This window comes from Fukomys damarensis, unplaced genomic scaffold (assembly GCF_012274545.1).
Source record: "Fukomys damarensis isolate Sample0158 unplaced genomic scaffold, DMR_v1.0_HiC HiC_scaffold_39, whole genome shotgun sequence".
NCBI lineage: Eukaryota > Metazoa > Chordata > Mammalia > Rodentia > Bathyergidae > Fukomys > Fukomys damarensis.
Window position 1 is genome coordinate 49,559,131 of NW_022900951.1, and position 22,777 is coordinate 49,581,907.

At 39.7% G+C, this 22,777-nt stretch overlaps 1 protein-coding gene across 1 annotated transcript in view; it reads right to left on the reverse strand.

Moving 5' to 3' along the window:
* Arhgef9 (Cdc42 guanine nucleotide exchange factor 9) overlaps positions 1 to 22,777 on the reverse strand; it is a 209,908-nt gene that overhangs the window by 178,519 nt on the left and 8,612 nt on the right. The gene's annotated exons all lie outside the window — the stretch shown is intronic.

The following is a 22,777-nucleotide window of genomic DNA, read 5'->3' on the forward strand; positions in this document are numbered from 1 at the left end:
CTCTCTCTCTCTCTCTCTCTCTTTCCTGGCCTCTCTCTTTCTACCCCCTCCCCCCGCGATGGCTCTCGGGATGAAATCAAAGCGAGAGTTCGCGACAGCTCAGGTGGCTGTACTCCATTCAGCGCGTTCCCAGGAAAAACATGAGTATGACATTGACAAGCAGGAGGACTACAATCACGGCAAAAACGACTACAGTTTGCACATCCAGGGTCATGGTGCAATGCAGAACACTGTAGTGTTCCAGGTGGGGGGCTGGCAGATTGGGAGATGTCAGTCTCTGTTCTGTCAGACTGTCCATACAGCCACCATGCTAGAAAGGAGACGAGGAAGTCGGGTGGTTAGGGAAGGGTTGGGTTTGGCGCCCGAGTTCGTTGGGGAGGGGAGGGAAGGGGGATGGGGACAGGGGCACTTGCTTCCACCACCACCCCCCCTCAGGATTGAGCTGATCTTTTCTTGCCTAGCTGCGAAATCTTAGCTTGTGCTGAAGACGGCAGTCCAGCATTCTCTCTCGGGCGCCACGGAAAAAGCAAAATCCTGGTTTTCAAAGGGAAAGGCGGGAGGAACCTATCAGAGGTTCTCCAGCGCCGGCTGAGTCTGTCTGTCCGGGCGTACGTCCGCCTGTCTGGCTACCGGTCAGTCTGTCTCCTCTATTCTCTCTAGTTCCCTCGCTTTCCTACGCTTCTCTCTTCGCTGAGTTCCAGGCTGCCAGCCACGCTTTCCAGCCCTTCCTCGCTGGTCTTCTCCCTCTCCTCTCCCCACCCCCACCTCAACCCGTAGGCTTCCTTTTTATTCTGGGAAAGACTGTGGGCGCCTGCGTGAGGCGGAGCTAGCGTCACTGACAGACTCACAGGTCAATAGCAGCTGCAGGAGAGACGCGTTCACTGCCGGGGTTGGGACTTGAGCTGGCGTGCTAGACAGAGCAGCCAATCCGAGAGCCCAACGCTCCAGGATCAGGCTTGCTGTATTCAGACCAGAAGAGCGGGAGACGCCAGGAGCTAGGTTTTGACCTGGGGGAAGGGAGCTTGTGGGGGCGGGTTGAAGAGGATGTAGGCTGATTTCAGGGAAAAGGAAGACTTTGAGAAAGGGAGGAGGCCTACCAGAGGGTATGGGGAGGAGATAGCTTGGCAGAAGGGAAGAAGGAGGGACGGAGAAGGCGACCATGGAAAAGAGAAAAAATGAAAAAAAGAAAGATGGGAAGAAAGAAGAACCAGGTGATATGAAAAAGAAAGGGGCGGGATGGGAAAACAGGACAGATAGGTAAAGCAAAGGCCTGTACTTTGGTAACTTTGGAGCCTGGACCAAGGAGGAAGCAAAGGCACCTCTGGCCACTGTCCAAATATATACATGCAATTCACAGTAAACTGTAAAAAAATTTCACGGACACCATGGTGCTGTGGACAGAACCACAGAAACACACTACATAATACCCAAAATTAATTTTTTTTAAAAAAAGTTCAATTCTATTTGGTTATTTGTTTTTCACTGATATGGCTGCCTATTCCTAATTTGCTTCTTCATACCATAACAGTTAGCTTGCATTCTTTCAGTATGGTGGGTACTAAGAAGGGAAGCCAACTAGAATTAAGTATTCAGCATGGGTAAACATCTTTTCAAATTTTTAAAAAACATTTTAGTACATGTTAGCAATTCATGCCACTTAAAATCATCTTGGGGAGAGGTTACATGTGCATACCATAGCTTGTTTTTTTTAAATTCCCTTCCCTTTCTCTCCCTCCCCCTTCCTCCTCCAATTCCTCTAACCCATTTTTGGTCCTTGTTGATAATTTTGTCTTAGCTCTTGTTATGGAATATAATATTCACATTAATTAAGGTTATTAGGGTCCTGCACATGGCATATCTGTATTCTACTTACCTCTCCTTCCCCTCCTTACCCCTCGTGCCTTTTCCTTCGGACCACTTTTCTATTGCAAGAAATCCATACCCTTGTACCCTTCTATCCAGCCTTCATGATTCTCTTTGCTTATACTTTGCCTCACCCAAATGAGAGATACCATACAGTATTTGAGCTTGTGCGTCTGGTTTATTTCACTCAACATTGTATTTTCCAGGTGCATCCATTTTTCTACAAGCCTGTCATTCTTTAAGGCAGAGTAGCATTCCATTATATATAGATACAACATTTTCTTTATCTGATCATCTGTTAATGGGTATACAGGCTGTCTCCAGGATTTATGAGTTGTGCTGCTATAAACATTGGTATGCATGTATCCCTATAGTATGATGTCTTAAATTCATTGGAGAAGATACCTAGCTGGAGGATCTCTGGGTCATAGAGAATTTCTATTTTCATTTCTTTGAGAAATCTCCATAATAACTTCCATAATGATTGTATTAGTTTGCATTCCCAGCATCAATGAAGGCCACAACCATGACAGCATTTGTTATTGTTTGATTTCCTAAAGATTGCCATTCTCTCTGAAGTAGAATGTAGTCTTAGTGTTGATTTAATTTGCATTTATCTAATGACCAGAGATGACCATTTTTTCATATATTTGTTTACCATTTGCATTTCTTTCTCTATGTAGTGTCTATTCATTTCTCTTGCCCATTTCTTAATCAGATCTTTAATTTTAGGTGGTTTAATTGTTTTTTCTTTTTTTAAGTCCTCTGTATATTCTAGATATTTGTCCCCGGGGGAGTAGCTGGCAAAAATATTTTCATTCTGTAGTTTGTCTCTTCATTCTACTAATTGACTTTTTTGCTATACAGCAGCTTTTTTGTCTGATATAATCCCATTTCTTCATTATTGCTGTTATTCATGCAATTGAGGTTCTGCTTAGAAAATTCTTTCCTACACCTATGTTTTCGAGTGTTTTACCTATTTTATCTTCCAGTACTTTTAATGTTTCTGTTTTAATGTTTAGATCATTGATCTGTTTTTATTTTAATTTAGTATATGGTGGGAGGTAAGGGTCCAGTTTCAATCGTATGCACACATGTAACCAGTTTTCCCAGCACCATTTGTTAAATAGACTGTCTTTCCTCCAACATATGCTTTTGCCACTATGTCAAAGATCAAATAGTTGAATCTGTCAGGGGAAGTTACTGTATTCTCGATTCTATTGCTTGAGTCATGTATCTGTTGTTGTTCCAGTACCACTCCATATTTATCACTATTGTTTTGTAATATATCTTGAAGTCATATATTGCTGTGCCTCCTGCTTTGCCCTTGTTCAAAATATCTTTTGTTATTCTGGGTCTCTTCTTGTTCCATATGAATTTTAAAATTGTTTTTTACAAGATCTATAAAGTATGCTGTTGGTATATTGATTGGGACTGTATAACAGTTTTGAGAGTATAGCCATTTTGACAATATTGTTTCTGCCCATCCACTAGCAGGGGACATCATTCAATTTTCTGATATCCTCTTCAATCTCTTTTTTTCAGAGTACTATAGTTTTCTTTGTAGAGGTCTTCCACTTCCTTGGTTAGGTTAATTCCTAGGTATGTCATTTTTCTTGAAGCTGCAGTGAGTGGAACTGTTTGCATAATTCCCTTCTCATTCCATTCATTGCTGGTGTACACAAGTGCTAATGATTATTGTTTGTTGTCTTTGTAACCTTACTACATTGCGGAAATTGGTTATTCTAAGATTTTTTGTGTGTGTGGAGTTATTTGGGTTTTCAGAGTATCATGTCATTTGCAAATAATGATAATTTGAGTTCTCCTTTTCCTATATGTATCTCTTTTATTTCTCATGACTAATTGCTATGGCTAATGTTTTGAGTACTATGTTGAATAGAAGAGGTGATAGTAGATGTCCTGTCTTGTTCCTAATTTTAAGGCAAATGCTTGTAGTTTTTCTCCATTTAGTATGATGCTGGCTATTATCTTGTTATATATAGCTTTTATCAAATTCAAGTATGGTCCTTCTATAGCTGTTTTCTTCAGGGTTTTCATAATGGATGAGTGTTAGATTCAGGATGGATAAATTTCTAAACAACTTGTAATCTTTGCCCTGCTTAAAGTTTGTGATCCAGTGTCTAGAACTTCCAGGGTCGGTGGGAGCTGAATTAGAGATCAGAGGATTTCGGATTTACTTCCATCCCTACATCAACTCACTGTTTAACTTTGTGACAACTCTTCCCTCCTCTCTGGCTGTCCATCTCCCTGCAGTCACACAAAGACTTAGAATTAACATGAGTATTCAGTGAAACTTCAGAACCCTCACCTCAGCAAAGTACACACAATTTCTACAGCTTCTTAGACCCTGTAGAGAGGCTCTCTCTGACTATATGAGTAAACAGCTAGATAATGGTAGAAAGAGGCAAGAAACTGGATAAGTGAGACATAGAACAAATTGAATTCTGAAATTGCTAGGATACTATGTACTTTAAGAGGAATAAAATTCGTTTTCTATTATCTAGAAATCCTTGAGGGTCAGACAAAATATTTATCCATCATAAATAGATTATTGGAAAATGTGAACAAAATGACCTCTGGTCCTATAAGATATAATAAATTCCAACTAAGTCCCCACTTTACAAATTTTGACTCATAATATAACCAGTACTACAATAAGGACTTGAAAACAGAATTTTTTTCCTTTTAGAGATATTCAACTTTTCCAAACTTCCTCCATTTGCACCTTTAACCAACATTTCTCCATTGCTAAACACAAAAGGGAAGGAATATGCTGATTTTTGCCCCAGGAGACCATGGCCCAGTTTTCTTTCCACAAGAAAGAGGAGAATAAGCTGAAGGTGGCTGGAAGCTATAAAGCAAGTGTGGAGATGTACATTATCTCTCTTTACTTCCCTTTCCCCTGTTCTTTATTATAAAAGACTTTTACACACCTGTACCTGGTGAGGTGGTGAATTGAGGCAATAGTCCCCTCTGTCTCATTGGAACGATCTTTAAATAAATTCCTTTTCTTTTTTACTAAAATAAATGGCCTCCTTTGATTTGGTCAGTGTGAACATAAGCATATGCATATAAAAGCATATGGACCTAAGTGGCTGTTAACAATAGCATCACTTGTGAATCATTCTTGCCAAAACAACAGAAAACTTTGAATCAGGTCAAACTTCCACATCCCTCTCTCAATTTATGGAAAACACAGAGGAAAATAGTTAAACTGTAATGCAGGGATTCACGCTATAAAAATTCACACTATAAAAGGCACAAAACCAGCAATCTAGTCCTTTAAAAATGCATAGGAAGAAAACAAAGATTAATTGACTGTAGTGGAATTTGAACATACAGACACACATATTTGTGGCATTTATGAAACAACTCAAAATCTGAAAACAAACCAGATAATCAGATATTAAGGAATTAGCATTAACTGTTTAGGTGTGATAAGAATATTGTGACTAAGTTTAACAATAGAGAGGAATGAATTTGGTTTTTTAAATATGACATAAATACACCAACAACCATAGGAAAATATAAATTACACTTCATCAAAATTAAAAACTTTTGTGTTTTAAAGAACACCATTATAAGCATGAAATGTCAACCCAAAAAATGGAAGAAATTATTTCTAAGTAATGTACATGATAGGAGACTTGTATTTAAATATATAAGGAGCCCTGAAAGCTCATAACTATAATCTAATTAAAAAATCATCAAAGGCTCTGACCAAACATTTATCCAAAGAAATGTTCCATGAAGCACATGAAAAGATATTCAACATAACTAGCCATCAGAATAATTTGAATCAAATACTGGGAAGGCAAATGTAGAATATTCACTATTACTTATCGTAATAAGATACTGCTTTACACCCACTAGAATGGCTACAATCAGCAAACCAGATAATAGCAAGAGTGATGGAGGCGGTGGATATATTAATCCTCAAAATACAGCTAGTGAGAATGTAAAATGGTGTAGCCACTTTGGAAAATAATGTAGCAATTCCTTAAAAAATTAAACAGTTACCACTTGAACAAATAATTGCACTCCTAGTGTGTATCTAAGAGAAATGCAAATAATGTTCACACAAAAACCCATATATATATACCAGTATGGAAAACAAATATGGCATATCCACACAGTGGAATTTTTTTTTTTTTGTAAAGGGCTCAAACTCAGAACCTTGCAGTTGCAAGTCAGGGGCGGAACCACTGAGCTAAATCCCTGGCCCTACAGTGGAATATTTTTGTGCCACAGAAAGGAATGAAGGTCTGGCACATGCTACAACACCGAACTTTGAAAATATGCTACATGAAAGAGGAAGATAGATAAGGTTCTTATATGATTTCCACTTAAATGGAGCATCCATATAGTAGGATAAACACTCTTATGTGAAGCATTTATTTCAGTTATTAAATAGTGATATTAAAACTCATTATAGTAGATAAAGCATTTGAAGGCCACTCTTCTAGGTTATTTTAAAGATACTAGCTATCATTACAATACCATAATGTAAGCAACTAGAATCTTTATCCTTGCCTTTTAAAGTTCAGTCTTATCCTGTTGCTACTTCCTATCTTTTGACCCCCAAGCTGCTGCAACCTGGCTTTACTAGCATCATCCGGTAAAAACCAGGAATCACTCATGGATAAAAGCAAATGACCAACTTGTTGCTAAATTTTATGACTAAGTATCTATCTTTATCTTTACTGACTTCTCTGACATCTGACTCCACTGATGCCTTTCTCTTTCCTGAAATGTTGGGGATACCATCCACATGACCTGTTTGCACTTCTTGCCTAGGTTCTTCTTCATCCTGTTGTTAATGTAATCATTTCTCAAGGTTCTTCTACTTTCAGGCCCCTTTCACCCCTTTTGCTTTTATTCTACACTTGCCTGAATGGAGTCATCTACACCAAACTTGGAACTAACACCTACGTTAGGCACTGATGTACCTCCTTTCAACAAAGTTACTGGACACTAGTGAAGAAGAAAATAAACATAAGCTCTTGCTTGAAAGTGTGCAAAGAGCTTATGTCTCTGCTAGTGACTCCTCTCTTGGACTGTGGAGATGAATTTAATATCTCCTTCTGAAGAATCTCATAAATATCTCAAGCCTAATAAATCTAAAATTGAAATCATCTCCCTCTCCCATTACTAACAGTTTTCTTCTTCCCCTGAATTCTTTCTTTCCCAGGAATGGCAGTCACACACTGAACTAGCCAGAAGATATCCATAAGCCCTACCTCTTTCACCTCACCAAAAGAAAACAAGTAGAGAATCCTCTACTCCCTTAATCTCTTTCTAATTTATCCTTTTTTCTCTCTCTCTCCCTCTTGCCAATACCTTTAAGCAGTTTCTCATCATCTCTGATCTATTAACATTCATTACATGGATTTTTTTGTGCTACTCCCTATCCCAAATTAAACCCCTACTCCTGTCCAAGTTATCTCTTTCAAAGGTAGTTCTACTCTTTTCAATCCAGAGATGGGTAGTATGGATTGCTAATTAAAGATCTGTGCCACTTATTTTCTATATTTCCTGTATTGCTCAAAAACCGAAACCTAAAACAAATACAATTTGGTATCTCTGAGACTACTTAGCAGACAGTGTTCTGGATATGATTAAGTTCTGCAATCACCTGTACATGCCTAATATTTAGAAGAGATGATCAGGCAAAAGCTATATCTCCACTGCTTCTCTTAGCCAGCATAATGGTGGATTTTCTACAGTTGTGCCACCATAAATCTTAGTGTCTGATCACTAAATCTGAGTAATTTGAGAGTCAGAGAATGAATTTTTTTCCCTGAAGATTTGACAGATAGGGTAGTAGCAGTTTCTTGATTCCTAGATCACAAATAAGGTAGAGTGCTCCCAGAGTCCATGATGCCGCACTTTTCTCCTTGTAGCAGAAATAACACTTAGTTTGATGTTGTTCTGGGTGTCATTCCTGGAGGTACAGACTAAAACTTGCCCCTCCGGCCTTTCCACCAATTTTGTAAGCACTTTATTTTCTTGATTAAAATGCTTTTTGCTGAAAAGTGCTATAGTGCTTTAGTCTCTACAACTGAAACCTGACTTACATAATTCCTCTGTTCAAATGCCTTTGTCTTGGTTACTTTTCTCATTGATGAGACAAGATACCTGATACCCAAAAGTTAAAGGAAGAAAGGCTTACTTGCTGTCATAATTTGTTGAGGTTTCAGACCGTAGTCTTTTGGCTCCCAGGAGGAACAGCATGGCAGAGAAGCATTATGGAAGAGAAACAGTTCACAATGTGGCAGGCAGAAGGTACAAGCAGCAGCAGCAGCAGTGAGCCTGCCTTCCCTCTCTCCCATTATATTTTATCCAGGCTGTAAATCTATTGATTGGTGCCAACCACACTCAGGATGGGACTTCTATTATCCACACAATTAATCCAATATTATACCCTTAATCCCAGTATCATAGTCTTAACCCACATTCATATACTCTAATTGAGCCACCTTTGAAACTCCCCACCTATGTCCACAAGAGGGTTTATGGGGGAATCTAGACACAAGCCATAACATTCTACCCTGGCCCTCAAACAATTCATGTGGGTACCTTTATGCAAAAGGCATTTAGTCTCTCTCCAGGAGTTCCCAAAGTCTTAGCATTTTTAGCAATCCTGAAAAGTCTTAAGTCCAAAGTCTCCTCTGAGATTTAAGGCAATCCTTAGCTGCAAGCTGCTTTTACAAATTGAAAAGAAAATTAAGCACTTCCAAAATACGATGGTCCAAGATAAACACTCTTATAGAAAATAGGGGGACAGAAAGGAATAAAACAAAAGCCAAGTCCAAAATCCGGCAGGGCAAGCATTAAGTCCTATAGCTCCATGTTTGACCTCCTAGATAGCCGGTGGCAAGATGTAGGAACTTTCATGGCTTCTCTCTTGGTCTAGCTTTGCACATTCTTTGCAGCTTTCCTCAGACAATCCATGTCCTGGCTTCTGCAACCTTCTGGGGTCTCCACTGAACCTTTGGTTTCACATTTATAGCTTCACAAATTGCCCTAAGGGCACACTGCCTGGCCTCCTAGGCCTTCTTTTGAAATCTGAGCAGGAGCCAGGATTTTAGTTCAGTGGCACCATGCCTGTCTCACAACTGCAATGTCCTGAATTCTATCCCCGGTACCAAAAAAGAAAACTGAGTGGAAGCCTTCCTGACCCCACAACTGTTGCATTTTGCATGCACCTAAAACCAGCACTACCTGGATGATGCCAAAGTCTGCCTCCAGCTGGATCAGTAGCCAGGCCTCCTTCTCTCTTGGCTGTAGGAGTGGAGTGCCTGGATTGTTGACCATTATGAATGCATTCTGAAGAACAAATTTTCTAGGCTGCCACCAGTCTGCAACGTGGTGCTCTGGAGCTCACTTCTTAAAGGAAAGTATTTCACCTTTGCAACCTTGAGGGTGCAAAGGCTAGTGTCCTACTGCTTCTTGTGATGTCTTCAGGCCATCTTTTTCATGTCCTGTTCCTTCTGAGCAACCAAGTTTTCCTCTGCTCTACCTTTGCACTTCACAACTTTACTGGAGCTTCTTATCTGGGCAAACTCAAAACTTTTTAAATCATTCTTCTGGGGTCTTTGCTCTTGATTCTCAGCATAGGTCTCAAGCCCCCAACATTAGCCATGCCATTGCCTCAACATAAGGCTGCCTTGCAATTTCTTCTACCAGATTAATTAATCTATAAGCCTTAATCTCAGGAAAATTATTTGGAGAAGAGCAAAATGAGGACAAATTTTCTGCCAAGGCATAACACACATGGTCTGGAGTGCAACAGCCAATGCAATTCTTGTTCCTTCCTGAGGCTGGTCTTTACTGCCTGCATTTCTGTCAGCACTGATCTTCTGAGCTTTGACCAGATTATCCCATCAAGTTAAGTTTACAGAATCCCAGGGATGCATCTTCAACCAGTATTTCCAAACTTTTCCAAATCTTCCAAGAAGCCAGTTCCAAAGTCTCTTGAAGTACATGGTCAGGTATGGTCACAACAACTAGCTCCCTTCTCTGGTACTAAAATATGTCTTGTTTACTTTTCTCATCGCTGAAACAAAAACCCAACTCCCACAAGTTAAGGAAGGAAAGGTTTATTTTGGCAAGCAGTTTATAGAGGTTTCAGTTCAGAGTTGTTTGGCTCCAATACAGGGCTGCATGGTAGAGGGGCATCACGGAGGAGAAACCGTTCATAGCATGGCAGGCAGAAGGTGGCAAGCAGCAGCAACAGTGAGCCTGACTTACCTCTCTCCATTTATATTCCACCCAGGCTGTAAACCTATTGACTGCTGCCACCCACACCCAGGGTGGGCTTCCATTATCCACACCCTTAATCCCAGTATCACACCTTTAATCCTAGTATCATACTTTTAAACCATATTTACACACCCTAGTTCAACTTTCTTCAAAATTCCCCACCTATGACCACTTGAGGCTTTGGGGGAATATCTAGACACAAGAAATAGCAGCCTTGAATTATTCCTCACTACCTTTAAGGCTAACTGACTGGCATTGTATGACATACAATGTATTGCCTTATGGTGTCCTTTGTCCTCTCTAACTTCAGTTGTTACTGATAATGTCCTCACCTTCTCTATTCCTTAGCTATCCAGAATGCACAGAACCTTGGTAAACTTCTGTTCTCCCTCTCCAGCCCCTTTCTTCAAAGCTCAGCTCAGGTGCACCTCCTCCAGAAAGCTTTCTATGATGTTCCACCCTCAAAAATATTCTGGATTATAATCCTCTCACATAGGCTGCTCTTTTGTGTTTGACTATGATGGAATACCTATTTGACTCTATTGCAATTCTTTCTTTTTCTTTTCTTTTCTTCCCACCCCCCAGGGATTGAACTCAGGACTTTGTGTTTGCAAGGCCGGTGCAGCACCACTGAGCTAAATCCCCGGCCCTATAATTCTTTCATGACTGTATCTTTCCCTAAGCTGTGGAGCTAGGAAGACAGAAACCATACCTGTCTTGCTGACCACTTTCTCCCACATATGAAGCACATTTAACAGGGGGTTCAAAACAGCTGTTGAATGCATGAATATTTATTTTACCCACTTGTCTTCTCTCAAAGAGTCGTATCTTACAACCAGAGAAGGCAGTATCTTGTGGGACCAAAAACAGTCTAAACCCCCATGTACCAGTTTCTCAAAGAAAGTAAGCAGTCTGTCCAATATTGCAGAGCTGAATGTTGGCAAGACCTTTGTATCTTAAGTCTCAAAAGTACTTTTGAGAACTTTTATACTATGAACATGGTATTTGATGCCAGCCCTCTCTGTGCGTAGTTAGCTTTCTGAATTGGGCACCAACCAACTATGCCTGAAATTCCAAAAAATTTAGTAATTACCCATATTTTGAACAGCAATACCCCCACTCCAGATCCAGCTCTTCTGCTACAAGTATCAAAAAAAATCAAAGGATTTCTTCTAACACAATCCCAATTCCATTCCTCAATTCCTTCTGCAATGTCTTGATTATCTCATCTCAACTCCAATATTTACAATAATGGAGAGGTTCTTCTTCCCAAGAGATCCCCTTACTCTTTGAAACAATCTCATTTAGCCAAAAAATTTTATCCTTTTGAGATAGATGTTATCATTACTTGTACCACAGCTGCAGATGTGAAGCTTATCACTTCATAAAAGGGCCTGGAGTACAAATGTTCCAAAATTCACACATTTCTCAAGACCTAAAGGCAGCCCAGCCAATAATGATAATAATGGCAAACATTTATAATGTGCTTACTCAGTGCTAGGCACTGTTCTAAGCCTTTTAAATATATTATCTCTGTTAATTTCCACAGGAACCATATTCAGTATATACTCTTATTATCTTTATTTTACAACTGAGCAATCTAAGGTAGACTAAAGTTAAGTAACTTGCCCAAGGTCATATGGCTGTAAGTACTGGAATCCAGATGTGAACCCAAACAGTTTGGCTCTAGAGCCTATACTCTCATGCCTTTAAACACTATGTTATATGAATACCAATAGATAACATATCTCCTCTTTCAATAGTATTTGATAAGATATATCCAGAGCCACAGGAATAAGCTGTTTCCATGTCCTGATCTGGGCTGCAGTGCCCAAACTCCAAGGTCTAAGATCCCTAGAAGGGAAACATTTGTCTTCTGTTAGAGAAAAAGCAATCTCTGACTTTCCTATGCTTTTCATATTTCAAACAACTCCCAAATTCCCACTTTTGCCAGGAAGCACTCCCAAAGATAGTTCTATTTTGTGTCCTGATACCACCCAAGTTGCTACTCACTTCTTTACCATTCAGTCCTCAACCTCAACCACCCCATTAGTTTCTGATGCTTGTCACAGGAGGTCTGCAGATTCTGAATCCAATTTGTTCATTGTTTTGTCTAATTATGTGATTAAATGCTCTTGCATGTTCATGCATGTCAGCTCTATTTAAGAGAATTAGATCCCCGAGGACAAAGACTACTTTTTATTATTCAGCACAGAGATCTCTACTCTTCCAAAATCAGGTCAATTCAAAAAGCACTTATTTTGACAGCTAATGGGTACAGAGTGATCCTCAAGGACCTTACAGTCTAATGAAGGAGACAATAAATGATGCACATAAAGTCATACAACAGATAATAAAACTGTTCATGATTGCAGAATGAATAACACTTATGTTCAAAATGAAAAAAGAGATTATCTTCACCCAATGTCTATACATAGTGTTTTAATTACTTTTCTTATTTCTGGGACAAGTTTTCTGACACCCAGAAGTAAAAGGAGGAAAGGTTTATTTCAGATCACAGTTTGTAGAGGTTTTGGGTATTTTTTCCCAGCAACAAGAAAAGTAACTAAGACAACTTGTGGTAAACAGAGAGTGGCACTGTTTTTGTGATGTTACTTGGCCATGTGGTTCAGATGCCTTTGGAACTCAGTTGTGGAAAGAGTTTGCAAAGGTTTGGACTGGCTGCAGAAGCATCCTGGAATGCTGTAAGCTAAACTTGATGGGAGATTCTGGTCAGATTTCAAAAGACAATAATGTTGACTACAGTGTGGCTGGAAAACACCAGGCTAAAGAAATTTCAACTGGGAGGAAGAATCCAATTTGCAGTTGAACTCCACATCACGTTATGCTCTGGCTTAAGATTTGTCTGCATTTTGCTCATGTCCAGAGACTTTGCCTGAGATAAAGAGCAGCATGCTAATTAATCTTGTGGAACAAATTTCAAGGAAATCTAATGTTGAGGCACTGGCCTGGCTACTATTGAGGGCTTTTGTCCAGCTATATCTTCAGAATGAAGAACACAAAAGGCCCAGCAGGATGACTTTAAACCTTTTAAATTTGGCCAGAAAAACAAAACTCCAGTAAAGTTGCAGACTACAAAGATGGAGCAGAGGAAAATTTTGTTGATGAAAAGGCACAAGACAATAGAAAAATGACCTGAGGCCATCGCAAGAACAACCAGGACTCCACATTTTGCAGCCTCAAAATTGTAAAGTTGAAATACTTTGCTTTGAGAGAGCCCCAGAGCACCAGGTTCCAGAATGGCTTCAGCCTAGGGAATAGGTTTCTTTGGATTGGATTCATAGTGCTCAGCAATCCAAGTACTCTACTCCTATTGCCAAGAGAGAAGGAAGCCTGATGACTGCTCCATCTGGTGGCTTACTGGTTTTAGGTGCATGCAAAATACAAGTGTTGTGGGTTCAGGAAGGCTTCCACACAGATTTCAGAAGGCCTGGGAGGCCAGGCAGAGTGCCCCTGAGAGGGCAGTGAATGAAGCTGTGAATGTGAAGCTCAAGGTGCAGTGGAGACCCCCAGGAAGATGGAGAAGTCAGGAACGTGGATCATCTGAGCAAAGTTGCAAGGAGTGTGCAGAGCTAGCCCAGGAGAGAAGCCATGTGCAACCACCAAACATGCCATAGGGTTAGAGCCACCAATGCCTTTGGAGTTCACATCTTGCCACAGATTATGCCAGATGAAAAGTGTGATTCAAAATAAAGCTTTCCTCCTTTAACTTTGGGTGTTGGGTATTTTGGCTCAGCAATGAAAAAGTAACAAGAGTAGATTTTGGTACCAAGAATAAAGTCCTTACTGTGACTGTGCCTGACCATGTGGTTCATGAGCCTTTGGAATGAGCTTGTGGGAAATGTTTGGAAAAGGTTTGGAGATGTGAGCTGAAAAAGCAACGCTGGAATGCCTTAAATTGTACTTAGTGGGACTTTCTGGTCAGAGAATCAGAAAACCAGAATGCTGAAAGAAATGTTGCCAGTAAAGAACAGGCTCAGGAGGTTTGGGGTAAGAAGGACTACAGTGGCTGTTAGACTCCAGATGTTGTGTGTTATGCATTGGCAGAAAGTTTGTCTGCTTTTACCTCATGTCCAAAGACTGAGATTAAGGACAGTGGTCTAAGTATTCTTGTCAAAGAAATTTCAAGACAGTTTAATGTTGAGGTGATGGGATGGCTACTGTTGGAGGCTTTTAGTCAGATATATGTTGGGAATCAAGAGCAAAGACCCCAGAAAAATGATTTAAAATGTTGTAAGTTTGATCATAAAAGAAGTTCCAGTAAGCCATGCAGTGCAAAGATAGAGCAGGGGAAAACTTGGTTGCTCAGAAGGAACAGGACACTGGAAAAGATGCCCTTAAGACATCACAAGAACCAGCAGGACACCAGTCTTTGCACCCTCAAGGTTGCAAAGGTGAAAGACCTCGCTTTGAGAAGGGATCCCCAGAGAACCATATTCCAGAATGGCAGTAGCCTAGAAAATTTGTTCCTTGGGATTGGGTTCCAAGTGCTCAGTGAACAAGGCCCTGGATCAAAACAGCCAAGAAAGAAGGAAGTTTAGATACTGGTCCAGTTCTTTTCTTTTGTGCAACGACTTGCAACTAAGAGCTTGCCATAAATGTCAGAAGAGTATTTGGACTTGTACTTTTCACCAATGCTAAAACTGTTAGGACCCTGGCAACTTGGAGATGAACTATATATTTTCCTCATAAAGGAATATGCATAACTCTTTGGGGGCAGAGGCAGAATGTTATGGCTTGCATCTAGATGCCCCCCCTCAAGATGGGGCTTTTTCAAGCTGGCCTGATTTAGCATGTGTGATAGATTAGGATGTATGTTAGCAAATTAGTCCACTGATTAGTTTAGCATAGTACTGGGAGTGGAACAGTGCAAAACGGCTGCCTTGTATTGGAAATCTGAAGGATGTAGTCAAAGGCTTGGAGTTCACTGTAATGTCCTATGCAGGTTCCTATCAGGAGGCTGAAGGGTCTTTGATGGAAGGCTGAAGAGACGCCCCAGTCAGGAGTTGATATCCAAAGTGAAGGTGAAGACTGGAGCTCCTCTGAAAGAACAGAGCCAAGCCTTCCTTCTTCATTTCCCTGTTATTTCATTCAGGAGATAAGCCTATTGATTGATTGGTGCCACTCATATTAAGGGTGGGTCTTCTGTCTTCAGTAAATTCCTTTATCCACACTCAGAATTATGCTGATCCAATTATTTGATCATTTCTTACTCAAATGGACACAATCAGTAAACTATCACACATAGGATCCCTCTCTACAGCATATGTGATTAGGGAAAAGGAGGTAGAGGCAAAAAACTTTGGCCACACATGGTGCTAGGCCTTTAAACATACTATTTTATTTAATTATTCAAAGTCCCAGAAAAAGAATTGTTATTGCTATTTTAAAAGAGTATAAAGTGAAATAAATAGGGCACGTGTAAATACTGAATTGTTTCTGTGATGTGAGAAACTGGAAGTGTAAATGAGGACCAAAATGTATACTTGACATTGTGAAACAGGAAGAAAAGTTGCAAAGTGGAAGAGAAAGGGAGGTGGGGGAAAAGAAAGAAGGGAACCAAAAAATGAGAGAAGGAAAATGGAAGCAAAGCTTTTGTAAGTAAGGAAAGGTGGAAGGGAAGGAAGGTGAATGGGGAAAAAACAAGAACCAAGAAATATTATATACAGGTACAAATTCCCAATGATGAATGCGATCATAATGTATACCTAATATTTTCCAGTAAACTTAATGAATAATAAATAAGTAGTATGAAACAGATCAGAGTATTAACATCATTTACCCATAGCATACAGATAGGATGTAGCAGTCACGAGATATGAACTGAGAACTATTTTCAAAGCCCATCTCTTTTCTCCACTAAGTTGATAAGCTTTGCCTAGCAGCTGCTGCAATATTGTCACCGACAGGAAACTCACTCTGAAGCTTCTAAAACCATTATTTATTTTGAGCTAAAATTTACTACCCTATGGTTTCTGCCCATTTGTTAGAGTGCTACATTCTGTACCATGGTAAAACAAAAACAAAAGCCAAGTCATTGTAAGAAATAGTCCTTTTAAGTGCTTGAAGACATCTATTGTAGATTTGTAGGGAAAAGGAAGTCTCCAGTAGGCAGGCACAGCACAGGAAATAGGCCGAGGAAGAAAGAGGAAGTGGGAAAAAGGAAAGCAGTTGCAGTTGCTTGAAAAAAATAAAATGTTAAATGTTCAGAGCCCAGGTGGCTACTGGAGCAACCAGACAGCCTGCAGCAGTTGGATGACACAAATCCTATGCCTAGCAACAGCCTGAAGACCAATAACAAGCTGTTCCCCCCAAGTCTGAGGGAGGGGTTGAAGAGGAACACATAAACCATGATAAAAGAAATCCACAGGCCCCAAATTAGAGGCCTTGCAGCTCTGGAGCTCCTTTCTCTTCAGAGGAGTCTTTATTATTTTCTTTATAATTAAACTCACTTTCATTGACAACGTCCCTGGACTCCTTTCCCTTATTTCTATACTGTACTAGATTGAGAATCTGGGCTCAGGAACATCATAAGCTTGGTGGCTTCACTCCAAACATGACATGTGACTCACCCAGGATTGGGAAGACCACCAAGAAAGTCCAAACACCTCAGCCCGAATGGGGCGAAGCTAAAGAGGAATGACACTGAATGTTCTTGGAGGATCCCTTGGCCATGATTAGCATGGCCAAATCTTCAGGGCTGTTTTTCTATCTTCTCTCTGGTGTAAAGAGATCTTATTCTGGGTAGGGGGGTAATCTCATATGATTAGTGATGGTCTTTGGGAATCTTGTCAGTCTTGGAACTGACTTGCTACTCCTGGTGATCTAGTTGAGAGTTTATATAGACTTGCCTATGCCAAGAGTGCCTTCTGTCTGATAGTCTAGGTCAGTGAGGATAAAACATTTTAGAAACCAACCCCAAACCCACATATTTACCACAAAGTGCCCACACTGTAATTAAACCTGCATGTTCAGTTACTGGGGTAATGTAGCTTACATGCTGACAGAGAGTGCTCTGTGTGCTGGAGGCGGCACACATGCGACAGGTTCACCACCACTGGTGTAGGTAGATTCCATCCTGCAGGGCAGAGGGAATAAATGGAAAGAGACATTGTCCCTGAATTTATCTACCTTGCCCACAGACCCTAGGACCCACCCATTTGAGGGACATTTTTTATTTATTTTTAGGGACATTTTTTAATGTCTATTGGACACTCAGTCATGGTTCTTGATCCAGAGATTGGCTCCAACTCCTGAAAATTACTCCTCTGCTTCTATACCTCCATTGCCAATCCCTGATGACACTTTTTTTAATGGTACTAGGGATCGAACTTGGGACCTTGCACTTGCAAAGCAGGTGGCAGAACCACTGAGCTAAATCCCTGGCCCCCCTGATGACACTTTTTGATCTAGAGAGGGATAGTTGGCATGATCCATCTGAGATATTTCCAGGTTCAAATCTCATTTCTACTAAACACCATGTGCATACACATGCACGTGCGCGTGCGTGCACGCGCACACGCACACACACACACAACTTGTTTTCTGTAAAGATAAACATGGCATTTTAAAAAGTTTTTGCACTTGTGACATAGTTTTCAATCAGTCCCCTCCCCAGGCTGGTTGCTTACAACTCTCAGGACACATATCTAGATATTTACGTGGAAGTAACAATGGGGAGTAGAGTGGGACTGTCACTGCCTTTATTCTGAACGCTGGTCTTCCTGTTCATGCACCCTTAGGAAGAGTTATATGTGAACTAATATTTATAGAAAATGGATGATGTATGCAAGTGTTGCTGTGTCCCCACAATGCTTTGAGAAGCTCATGGCAAAATGAAAAGAGCAGTAGGTAAGAAGTTAAAGCTTTCATTTGTAAGTGCAACCTGTTTCTTGGTAGCTGTGTGACTTTGACCTTCAAGAAGTTTCTTAATTTCCCTAAAGTTTAAAAAGCTGTATGTTATCTTCAATTTCAGCTTTAAATAAAGCATTTTTTCATCTTCAATGGCCTTGTTAAAGATATGATAGGCATGGAGTTGGACCCAGGCAGTGCCCTAAACAAAAGATTATGAGTTATTAGCTTAAATGAAAGAATTAGATGGTGGTGGTATAGAGAGGAAACTCGGACAAATAAACTTCAACCAGAAGACTTCTGCTCTCTACAAATTTAGCTCTTTCCTCAGAGTCCTTTCCTGACTACTGCCTCTAACACTGTACCACTATATTACATTCTTTGATTCTTCTTTTCTCACATAGCCTTTATTGCTGCCTGAAATATTATATAATTCTTTGTTTATTGCCTTATTATCTCCCTTTGTATAAGTGAGCTCCATGAAGGCAAAGGCTTTTGTTCATTGCTCTGTCACAAGCACCTAATAGTGCGCAAGAGTCAGTAAATATATGTTTAATAATTAAATAATTAAATGAATTAATGAATGAAAACCAAGACAAGAGTTATGCTGACTATGGATGTAGGATGTAGGATGTAGGGGAAGTCATGGAAAGTCCTCTCTGCTGTACCCTGTGGATATCAGCCTTTGCCCTATTCCATTCTCTAAAGGCCTTGATTTGTTAAGAACTCCTCCAAAAGGGACTAAAAGGTCTAGATTATAGGCTGAGAATTGTAATACCTCTTTAGTTTTCTGCTTCCTGTTGGCATAGACATCATTCTGTAAAATACCACGCTGAAGCCTTCCCTCAGGAAACACTGGCTATACTGCCCTCTCATGGACAATGACTCCTGAAGTATCTAAATAAATATTCAGGAACAGCAGTTCCCTCTTGTTTCTTTGTATAGATCTATTTCAGGCTGATATCACATTTATTTTGATCCTGTTTCAGTTCTATTTCAAACAAGCTAGTGGGCCAAACCATCTGTTCACACTCAGGGTAGAGAGAAGACTGGTTGGGAAAGAACAGCAAGGGCATAAAAGCCCTTCAGAGAAAGTGCAATGGTTTCCTGTGAGGCTTTGGCTCTTTCTAGAGCATCCAAACCCAATCATGCATCAATTTGAGACTGAGATAGGCAGTGAATGCTTCTCTCTCAGGGCTAAGTAATTCATTTTGAAACCTAATTTCCTGAATAATTTTATTCTTGGGTTTCATGAGTTAGCTATACCCTCTGACTTCCATCCCCAGGTTTTACTTATCTACAGGCTTTATTTCAACTGTATCACTGGAAATTAAGGACACTAAGTGTTCATCATCAAATTAAGCATAGGGTTTTGCTTATAAAAGATACTTAACAAGAACTACATAGATAAACAGATAAATTGATAGATAGCTAGATAATGAGAGAAATAAGATTGTAATAACAGGAAAAGGGTTAGTTCAGCTGATGAGTTTATAAGAAATTAGATTATGTGTCAGAGGGATATTAAAGAATTAATTATCAGGAATTATATTTTCTGTAGAAGTCCAAGATAATTATATTCTGAATAAAGATGTTAAGAGAGGTCTGAATAATACCAAAGCTTGGAAAAGAGAAATGTGCTGGAATCATGGTTGGAGGCTTACAGAAATTCATAAGGGATCAACATGGACCTGCTGAAGCTCTCTGAAGATGGATTGGAAGAGATCTCAAAGTTAATCTGTGTGAAAATGGTAAAATGAAGAATGGTTTGTATACAACCTTTGGAATAAAAAAAGCAGAAATGAAAAAATATATTTTTGTCTGTTTTTATTTGTACTTAAAATAGAAAAGTACACAAAAAGGTGTGAAGCTAGCTGGTGACTTCTGATGGGTGGATAGAGAAAATCCATTATGAACATTTTCATAGTTTGGTTTGTTTTACTTTGTGAATATATTATCTATTCAAAAATTAACCTTTAAGTTGTTAAACTTGCTGTATAGTCTTCCTAAGTCAGGCTCTTTTTTCCCTTTCCTTTCCTGTCCTTTCCTTACCTCCCCTCTCTTCTCCTTCCCTCCCCTGCCCTCCCCTCCCCTCTTATTCTCCTCTTCTCTTCTCATCAACCCATTTCTGGCTTTTATCACATAATAGCCCAAGGGGTCAGGAAAGGGGAACTGTACGGAAGGTTCATCATTCACATCTTACAGAAGCGGAAGAAAATGACTAAGGACAGCTCTCACTGCTTCATGGGAATGGAAACAACCATAGATTAAAAGCCAGAAGGTCCAGTTTTGGGAAAAATAATTTAACTTAACATATTTGGAATTTTAAGGGACTGCCATACCAGGACTAGGCCTATAATATGCCTTTTCCATCTTCCAGACCAGAGCTTCTGATGGTTTACCACACTGATAATAGAGAAGGGAACAGCAAATAAGAATCTAAAGAAAATTATGCCCCAAGAATAATGAAATGTATCTTATATTTAAGTAGAAATTCACAGCTTCCCAAATACTGTCGCCTTTCATTGCATATCAACCTCATGGCAACCTTGTGAAAGAAATGCAGCAGAAAATAGAAATCTGAAATATTAACTACCCCCACACATTATTCCTTCTCTTTGATGTTTTTCTACTTAGCTCTTAGATCTAACATACTTGCTGCATATTTTATGTAATCATTGTCATGTATCTTCTCTATTAGAATATCTATCCCACAAGGACAAGATTTTTGTCTGTTTTGTTCTCCATTCAGTGCCTAGAACAATAACTGCTAAATGGCAAGTGAGCAATAAATATTACTGAAAAAGTGAATAAGCCTATGCTTGCAAGCATGGGGAGAGAGAAAGGCCCAAATCTGCATATGAATAAGCTAGTATCCAGAGGGTTTAAGTAATTTTCTCAGGAAGAACTTCTAAAGTTTCTTGTTCCAGTCTACCTTCTTCAATTCACTGCCTGCCTGGTTCAGTTGCATCTCACCTGGTCCAAAAGAAACCTTTACTCCAGATGCCTCTGCCCTCTATGGGGCCAGCTTTAGACCTGGTGGCTACAGGTAATACAGTGTTCACCTCTTCATCAGCTCATTCATACATTCCACAGTTACGGAATGCTTGCTATGCTCTCAAAAAGGATTCCACCAGGCCTCATTGCCTTTACATACTCAAACACGTGTGTATCACAAACATTCAAAGGGCCTTCTTGAGTTTTCATCCTCTTTAGAATGCAAACTGGTAGTGAGGGGGAAAGGAGTAGGAAGTTAAATTTGAGTCTTCTCAACAGATAGCTGGAAGGTCCCTCTCTCTTCCACATCCTACCAGGCAATTTCCTGGACTGGAGAATTCTGTTTACTTGACAGAATTGTTAGAAAGATTAAATGAAATATGCATGCAAAATACTTAGAACAGTATCTGGCACAGAATAAAACTGGCTTCTTAAATGTAAGCTATTATTCCCAAGACTTAGTGCATTTATAATCATATTGCTGGAGCACAGCACCGCTGGAATGAAGGAGGCTGGGCAAATATCCACTCCTGGCAAGTGAGGATAGTAATGCCCAAGTTCTTACATAGTCACACACCTTTATTTATCCTGGCTTTCTTTGGCAGTAGCTGTGTGGAAAAGATACTTCACCTCTTCCAGCCTTAATTTCCCTAAAAAGTAGGAAGGGTATTGTTGTGAGGATTCCATGAATTCCTGAGTGTGTTCTGGGGATTATTATATATTGAAAGAGTAAAGGCTATCACTAATTGAGCCCTTCCAATGTGAAGAACACTGTACCAAGTGCTTTATATAAATTATACTATTTCATAGCCACAACAAAACCAATGATGAGATATTACATTTTTCCAGTTTCACAGAAAAAAGTGGTAGCTGATTTTACGTGTCAACTTGGTACCAAGATATTTTATGAAATATTATTCTGGATACTTATATGAAAGTGACTTTGATATTTACTTTTAAGTGAGTTTTTAAAAAAATCATTTCTTTGCCATGCTGGAAATCTAACCGAGGGCTTCATACACCTCTAGCCAGAGGTTTATATTTAAATGGATAGACTTTGAGTAAAGCAAATTACTCCCCCCATATCACTCCCAATCAGTTGAAAATATCATTTGGATCAAAGACTTACTTACCTCTCCTGAGAAAGCAGCAATTCTGCTAGTAGACTGCCTGCAGACCCAGACTGCCATTCCTTTTTGGTACTCTACCTTGCCAACATATCCTGCAGATTTTGTATTTGTACTGTCCTAATTACATGAGCCTATTCTTTAAAATTAATCCTCTCTGCATATATGTAAATATTCCATTGCTTCGGTTTCTCTGGAGAAGCCTGACTAATAAGTAAGAAAACTGAAACTTAAAATGATTAAATTGCTTGCATAAAGTTATACAACTGATAGGTGGAAAAGCCAAAAACTCTATTTTTTTTCAAAGCTCTCTTCCATTATTTAAAAACTCTAATATTTTCTTCGCCCCGTCCTTCACCTCTGTCAATCCAGCATCAGTCTCACTAACTCAATCTTCAAACAAGGTATCAATTCATGTCTGTCTATCCTCCTCTACCCAATCCTACTGACTATATTTCTGCATCAGCCCCTCAACTGAGCTCCCCACCTATACTTTCATTCTCTTCAACCCATTCTTCATAAAGCTTGCAAAAGGTATCTTCTCAGATAACAAGTCCTTTCATTCTACTGCTTCAAATATTTTCTATTGTATTAGAATAAACAGCACTTACCATGAGCCGAGTGCATGCTGT